Source organism: Euprymna scolopes, chromosome 17 (assembly GCF_053919585.1).
Source record: "Euprymna scolopes isolate OS-2025 chromosome 17, ASM5391958v1, whole genome shotgun sequence".
Taxonomy (NCBI): Eukaryota; Metazoa; Mollusca; class Cephalopoda; order Sepiida; family Sepiolidae; genus Euprymna; species Euprymna scolopes.
In genome coordinates this window covers 117,208,555-117,216,054 of record NC_136498.1, presented here as the reverse complement: position 1 = coordinate 117,216,054, position 7,500 = coordinate 117,208,555, and the positions used below count along the sequence as shown (strand labels likewise).

The 7,500-nt window shown below is 34.6% G+C and overlaps 2 long non-coding RNA genes across 3 annotated transcripts in view; both read left to right on the top strand.

Moving 5' to 3' along the window:
* Nucleotides 1–7,500, top strand: part of LOC145296924 (uncharacterized) — a 50,184-nt gene that overhangs the window by 11,749 nt on the left and 30,935 nt on the right. The window lies entirely within an intron of this gene.
* Nucleotides 106–7,500, top strand: part of LOC145296923 (uncharacterized) — an 18,382-nt gene continuing 10,987 nt past the window's right edge. The window contains exon 1 of the long non-coding RNA XR_013870076.1: nucleotides 106–318. This is a non-coding gene — a long non-coding RNA (uncharacterized LOC145296923). The remainder of the gene's footprint in view (nucleotides 319–7,500) is intronic.

Genomic DNA, 7,500 nt, shown 5'->3' with positions numbered 1-7,500 from the left:
TATATATATATATATATATATATATATATATATATATATATATATATAAGAATGAGTTTTCTCTGTTCCTCAAATAATTTTTGCATTTTAGTTGTGGAACCGGTTGTCGTTGGAAGCCACTCCCATTCCTGTTGTAAACAGTGGATCCAGACGTCCCAATAGTTATTCTTGTCACGTCGTTGACTAATAATATTTTAAACTTGTTTTTGATTTTCTTACGATTGCTAACCAAGAACCTCAAAGTCAACGGACGAAGTTATATGTTGCCTTTGCAGGTTTTAAACTCAAGCCCTTCCGTGCGCAGCTTTCTGTCATAAGGTAGGTAGTTTCTGCGTATTTTTTTTTGTTTTGTTTTATTAACGAATCAGGATTATCAAATTCAAAAGCTACTCGAGGATAAGGGTTGTTGGTTGATGAAGAATATTATGACAGGATTGACAACGATTAGTTTGGCTTATTTGGTTCATTCGAACTACTACCCTTATCTTGAGAGTTAGTCACATAACGTTTACAACATCTATCAACAATTTCCCCCACTCTATCTATCCCTAAATCTACCGGTCGACTACAGTATAGTCGCCTTCAAGTCCAATGTAAACAAATTCTTGCTGAGCCGTAACCTGTAGATAATCTGAGGAACCAGCTAAGAAATTTGTTGAGGTATTGGTATTGGTCTTTATTCATCTTATGCATTCCCTTGTGAGAGTTTGGCACGCTGAGTCTCTTTCTACATTTTCACTGGTTCTCTTCTTCTGCTGCCAACGATGCCGTCCATACATCAGCTCGTTAACGCGTTTCTCGCCAACTCATCAACTTGATCTCCGCTGACTGACTATTACATCAGCAAAACCCCAACCATGTGTCCAAGGACACAAACAGGTGATCTCTCACGTAATGAAACAGAAGGTAATATCCCAAGAGGAACAACAGTACAGAATGACTTAAGAATCACCATAGAGAAGATGAAGAAAAATAAAACTCCAGAACCGGATAAGATTTACCTAAGAATAGTGAAGAGGATGAAGAAGGAGCTAATAGACCCATTCAAAATAATGTTCGAGTGCTCGTTTGAGACGCAAAATCTCCAGATGGACCGGAAGATTGCTAAAATTACAGCAATTTTAGAAAAGAGAGGTAAGAATGATGCACTGAACTATAGACCTGTTAGACTAACGAGTGTAATATGTAAAAATTATGGAAACCTTAATTAGGGAAAAGATCATAGATTATATGAGACGAAATAACCTATTTAGCAAAAGACAATATGATTTTTTTTTACCGGGAAGATCTACGGCTCTGCAACTAGTCAAAGTAATAAATAATTGGATTAGGGCAATGGATGAATATATATATATATATATATATATATATATATATATATTTAATTGTACAGAAGTTCAGAAAAACATTGGTACCGTCAGTTTCAAGCCCAACATAAAGGGGACCAGTTAATGGTAAAACGTAAATGATGTTAGGCTCTCGTCAGCCATGTTGTTTCTGTCTGAGGAAAAAAAATTCAGGCCCGTATTTATTTTTTTTTATAATGATGTTCATTTTTTATTTAACTATAGCTTATTCCTATCTCTGTATATTTTATTTTATTCTAATATGAATTTTTTTAATTTTTTAATTTTTTATTTAATGCATTTTAGTAAATATGTACTGTTCTGTTTTTGCATGGTTTATGGTCTGCCTTCTGTTAATTTTAGCTGGTACAAGGGAGATAATTAATTTATCTTATTGATTTTCCTTCTTTTTTTCAGTTAAGGGGAGATAATCCATGTTTTAGTGGGTCCAAGGGAGGTAATTTATATATCTTATTTATTTTTTAACCTTTTTTTATTTTATTTTAAATAGTTGAGGGAGATATGCAGACTATTTGATTTCTTTCTAAGTCTTCTATATATGTATATTGTATTCTTTAAGGTAGCCATGGTTTTCTTCATTTTTACACTTAATTTTTGTACTTAATATTTATACTTACAATTGTATATATATATATATATATATATATATATATATATATATATATATATATATATTTGTAGTTTAGTAGTAATCCACCTTTTAGAAGCACGGAGAAAATGGAATTCAAAATATGAGGTTAGAAAGAACTACCACGTGCGTATCTGTTTTTTTTTTAAATAAACAAACGTTTATTTATTTGAAGTTTCAAATTTTCGGCTTATATAACCTTCATCAGGAATTTTCTTTTTAAACAATACAATATATTTTTCTTTTTTTCTTTTTCTTTTTTCTCTTTTTCCTCATGGCACCTAAGAAATATATACAAAATGTGTTTTACTTTAATCTTTCATTTATTTCTATATATATAGTATGATATATGCAAAAATATACAATTAAGAGATCACCTTATTTGCATAGTACATTAAGAAAAATCGATTTTACTAAATAGTGGCATCTTAATTAATGTTTTTAGCGAGAGAATTATTTTAAGCATTCTATTTAAAATTGTATTTAATAAATTTTAAACAACGATTACATTGATGATATATTTAATTTATTTTGGAATTAATATTTCTAACAGCGATCTTTTTTTAAAACTTTTTTTTTAGAGTTAGTTGCCCCTACATGCTATGCATGAAAAATAAACAAACGTCCACCAAATATCATTTGGTAATTTCATTAAGTTTCAAGCTGGAAAAATAATTTCGTGTAGCTAGAAAAATGTTTTGCTTTAATTGTTTTGTTTTTAATCTTCAACCAACAACAACAACAACAACAACAACAACAACAACAACAACAACAACAACAACAACAACAACAACAACAACCACGACGACGACGACGACGACGACGACGACGACGACGACGACGACGACAAAAACAACAACAACAACGCTTATGAAAAAAAAACTGAAAAGCTTTCATTTGTTTGTTTTATTTCATCCCTGAAACGGCAACACAGAAATCGGTAAATTTTTATCATGTAATCCAGCGTCGTTTAATACCTAAAAATGAAGATCTAAATTCCACAATTTACACTTTTTTCTTTTTTCACGTTAATTTCATCGATTACAAACTTAATTTTCTAATTAAAACGGTAACTTTATACGACGTGACCCAGCGGCGTTTAACCCCTAAAAAAAAAAAAATGGAGATCTACTTTTTTTCAACCTAATACATTTAAACAACCTTTATAAATATTATGTCCTCTGTTTTTTTTTGGGGGGGGGTCACCCTGTATATATTGTTATTACACGCAACAGTGCAACTGCGACAGTCACGACCCCACACGTTACCAAACACTACGTTACCTTATAGAACATCAAGAGGGAACATGACAGAAACATACAAGATAGTGAATGGGAAACATGATAACATGTTTGTGGATAGGGAACACAGTCTGACGAGAGGACATTTCAAGAAGTTATTCAAGTATCAATGAAGACTCAACAAGAGGAAGTACTCTTTCCCGTGCCGAGTTATCGACACGTGGAATGCGCTACCTGAATCAGTTCTTAAAAGTGAAACTATACCTGAATTTGAAAAAGGGCTAGATAAATTCTGAAAAAAAATAATGATCAGAAATATAATTATAAGGCACGTATCCACCCACGCATCAATATCGTCAACCATCAAAGTGACGAAAGTGATGAGCCGGAGTCACAGGCTGAGCCTCTTCCGGGATGTAATCTGCAAGAATCATCTGTAAGCATATTCCACCCAATCTACACCATTTACGATTACTACACAAACACCTTACATTCGTTAATCATTATCCTCGAGTGGCATTCGCGCCTTAACAAGTGGTGATTCCCTTGTAAACAACAATAACAACAAAATAAATCCTAACAATATTATTCAATTAAGTGGAATGATGAGTATTATTTATTCATTAATTTATTGCGGACTGTTATCCTCATATTTATTAGTAGTTGTTTCACGACGTTTCGACCAACTCTGGTCTTCGTCAGGTGGTTAACCGCGACGGGATAGGAACTCCAAATCTCCTAACTGCATCTTCAGCAATTACTGCCTTTCACAGCTGTTGTCATCTCCCCACATGTCGGCCAGTGGATAGTAATGTTAAATCTCTACGGTTCAAGGTAAGCTTTATCTGAAGATAGCGGTTTCAATCCTACCCAAAGCCGGCCAGAGGTTTAGTTGGTCCAAACGTAGTGAGATGACAACAACTATGGAGGGCAGTAATTGCTGAGGATGCAGTGAGGTGATTCGGAGTTCCTATCCCATCGCGGTAACCTCCTGATGAAGGCAAGAGGAATAGTTGGTCGAAACGTCGCGAAACAACGACTAAAAGATGAGGATAATAGTCCACAATAAATAAATGAAATCCTAACAAGCACAAAAAATTATTTAAATACTCACCAACACATAACTAAGTCAGAAAGAGTAGCAACCTTGGTTGAAGCCAGTGCCCCTAATGATGGAGGTCTGAACAGAGCTGAAAGAGATAAACTGACCAAATTATCAAGGTCTCATGTATGATATGAAAAGAAACTGGAACCTTAGGGAGATATCAATCATACCAGTTATTATAGGTGCTACAGGGCTTATAAAGAAGAACCTGAAGTGCTACCTAACTAATATTCCTGGTGAACCAAGTGCAAAAGAGATCCGGGCAATTGCACTTAAGGGAACAGCGAGGATGCTAAAAAGAGCTCTCGGTTGGTTTCAATAAAAAGCAGGGTAATGTTAGCAGCTGGTTCGGCATTACAATCTTCAAAGAAATAAAATGAAAAAAAAAATGTAAGACTCAGAAAGATGCCGACAAGTAGAAGGAATCGAATACTTCCATATCATAAAGTGACACAAGGAGCACCCAAGCTCAAACTACATATTTAAGCAAATCAATAAAACACAAAGAGAAAAAAACAATCAAAAGACGATGAAGATACGACAGTGGAAGGACAACTAATAAAAAAACAACGTATGGATTGGCTACATACCTAGCGAATGCACGATTAGGAAAAAACATTAGTTGTAACACGCATGCACGGAAGCGCTCAAGAATTGTGTGTCAGAATATTGGACGGGCCGAACTACAGTGAAAATGTCTTCATCCAATGGCTACAAAAAGACGACACCAGAATCGTTCTGGGAAGAACGAGGTTGCTCTGGTAGTGTGTCGGGTCATATTAACGGAATTATTTGCATCGTATCCTATGGTATTGACAGAATTGTTCGGGATCGTGTCAGCTGGTGTCGACTAAATAGTTCGGGATCGTGCTCTGGTTCGTTCCGACGGTAGTGTTTGGTACCGTGTGGAGTCGTGACTGTTGCAGTCGCACTGCAGCGTGTGATAACAATATATATATATATATATATATATATATATATATATATATATATATATATATATATATATATATATATATATATATAATGTTTTTACTAGTATTATTATAAATACCTACAGACACCAGTGTTACATCCTTTCGGGAATCGCCAGTGCAGGGTGTCACAATTAACACCGGTCGAAAAGTTCGAACCGGGCAACGAAGCCATCTCTGACTCCATTAGCAAGGATTAAATTTATTCGGCCACAGTTAACCGCGAGAAATGCTATTGAAATTTAAACATTTATTTTTAAATGTTTTTAACGTCTGTCAGGGTGATCTAATCATTATGCAAGCTAAATTGACCGACTTTACTTCAACTGAAAGTGCTCAATGATAAGAAACGAGTTTTTTTTAAAGGGTCTGACATAATTATTTGCACTAATCATTATAAATATCTACATATACGAGTGTTTCATCCTTTCCGAGGGCTTATCTTATCTAAACTGCTGAATATGTGTGTGTGTGTGTGTGTATTTGTGTGTATTTTGTATATATATATATATATATATATATATATATATATATATATATATATATATATATATATATTCAGCATTTTAGATATCGTCGAGTTCAAGCCTGATAATAGGGAACCGTTTTAGGTCCCAGTATCAAGCTCTCTTCAGCCAATCAATCTCATCTGTATGTAACCGGAAGTGGATACATACACATATATTACAAAATCTCGTGTAATCTCGTTTTTAAAAAACTTAAATTTCAAAATTATAATAAATACAAAAGTGGTCGTTTACTATATTGGACATCAAATAAAACCTGATATATACTTAATATGGGGTTGTTATTAATAGACTATAATAAATGTAAACTTTTATCGCGTAACCTATGAAAAAATTTGGTTTATTAATCAAAAAAATTTTTTTTTCTTAAACCCTCTAATCCCTCATACTGGACAAATTTAAAGTTAAAATTAAAATTAAATCTTGAAAATTGAAAATTAAGCCAGTTTTTTTAAACACCATAACCTTACTATCTAATTGTATTTTAAACCTTATTATCAATTTTCTCTGTCAAAATAAACTTCATGATTATCAATGAATATTTATATATTATAAGGACCCTACTAGAAAACATTAATTCTATATATATATAAAAAAAAAAATCAAATTAATATTTACCTTTGCCAGAATAGCTTATTATCGATATCAAACCAAGAAGCGAATCCGGACGTATACCCAAACACATGGGACTGAGCGTCTCTGTCACTATCTCTAGGTCTCAGAAGCATGGCACAAAGATAGTGATGTCCTCGGCGAATACGGACACTCTAACTAACGAGCTGCCTGCCAAAATGATCCTATGAAAAACTTAACTTGCCTCCCCGCTCCTTTATTTGAGAAGTAGCGACTCAAACGCAAGGATGCAGAGCAAGTATGACAGTAAAATGCCTTGACGAATCGATCGGGAATAGCTAAAGAGTTTGAATGCTTTCGTTAACCTCGACAGTCACGACCCTACACGGTACCAAACACTGCCGTCGGCACGACCCAGCATGGTCTCGAACTATTTCGTCGACACGAGCTGACACGATCCCGAACAATTCTGTCAATACCATCCGATACGATGCAAATAATTCCGTTAATATGACTCGTTCTTCCCAGAAGACACAGTACAGAAATTCGTTCGCGGAAGTCCGGCTTAAAACCAGCGATCACTAAAATAGGCGCCAAAAAGCGAAGGCCTGTCATGTTGAAAACGCTGGACTAATCTAAGTTGATGAAGCGCCCTACTTCGACAAACTTCTGTGACTGACCTTTACCCCTGACCTGAAATGAAAGATCTATATCAGATCCGTTGTCAAAATCAATTGAAAAATAGTTGGATCATTCTACTGCTCCAGAACGTAATCCACTCCCAATGCAATCTTCTATCTATACAAAAGTCAAATACGTCATAAAGTGGAGTATTATTGCCACATCTGGGATGGAGCTCTTATGAACACCATTTTCTGTCTTAACAAAGTACAAAACCAACTTCGAAATCTAGTGGGTAATGACCTTTTGTCTTCCATACTTTCTCTTTCTCAAAGAAGAGACATTGCGAATCTATCTCTGATCTATTATTAATTTTATGGTAGGTGCTCGACTGAGCTCCAACATATGCTCCCTATCCGTAGGACATTCGCAGCAAGCTCTTGTCTAGTTGAAACAACTGTCAA